Source organism: Fopius arisanus, unplaced genomic scaffold (assembly GCF_000806365.1).
Source record: "Fopius arisanus strain USDA-PBARC FA_bdor unplaced genomic scaffold, ASM80636v1 scaffold00104, whole genome shotgun sequence".
NCBI classification, from domain to species: domain Eukaryota; kingdom Metazoa; phylum Arthropoda; class Insecta; order Hymenoptera; family Braconidae; genus Fopius; species Fopius arisanus.
The window spans coordinates 81,041-82,095 of record NW_011887843.1 but is presented as its reverse complement, the minus strand read 5'-3'; positions in this window follow the sequence as shown (position 1 = coordinate 82,095).

The window sequence follows — 1,055 nt, the reverse complement described above, 5'->3', positions numbered from 1 at the left end:
AAGACAGTCTTTGTCACCATCTCACGCCTTGACACCCCCGAGCTATTATCATTCTCCAGGTTTTCTTCGTCCGCTGGAAAGATCTTAATGGAGCTCATGTTATATCATCTTCCAACAGGCCAACTACAAATTTAATAAAAAAAATAATGAGACAGATTTTTTCACGATAATTCAAATTTAATCAATCACCGGTTATTACCGCCGAAAAAAATTGGCCGGATGGACAAATATCGACGGCCTCTCGACCTCTTTGATTTTTATTTTCCTCGCGACTGCATGAATTTATTTGCATCGAAAGGGGCGAAAACAAGGGAAGTATCGCATAAAATCTCATGTAGTGATTTTTTTTTTTTTTTTCATTTTTATCAAATTCAGTTGTTGGAATATGAGAGGTATGAATAGTCGATTGTCACAGCTGGTGCGGGGGTGGAGGAAGAGGATGGGTCCAGAGAGTGGTCCGATGGAATGGGAAATCGTAGCTGGAATAAATATTCTCGTGAGGGCGGATTTCTGACTCGTTCAATTTATGGAGGGTTGGGGAAAGGGGGAGGTTGAATACACGTGGAAAGCGGAACGATTGGGGGTTGATCTAGGAACTAGTGCCATGCACAGCCTATGAAACCCCTGGAAAATTCACAGAGAGACAGTGAATCGCAGTCCGACGAAATCCACCCGAGTGGAAATTTCGATCAGGTCCAGATCAGGATTTGATCAGGTCAGCCCTGATGATAGATCAGGATCTGATATGGTAACTGGATCAAATCCTGATCAGCCATGTAACGCCGTTTTTAATCAAGATTTGATCAGGACAACCAGTTCAGGATTTGATCAAGTCAACCTTATTTAAACTGGATGATGCGAATAAACAATAATTATTCGCTGAAAACAAAAAATTATGCAATTTTATCACTACAGTTCACGTTCTTTAATGTATCCCCTCCATTATTAACAATTAAAAACACTTATTATTTTACCGATGCTGAGGCTCGAACCTGCAATGTTCCGATTACCAGTCCTATGCCCGGTCCACTAGGCTACCCTGATTTTATGATCAA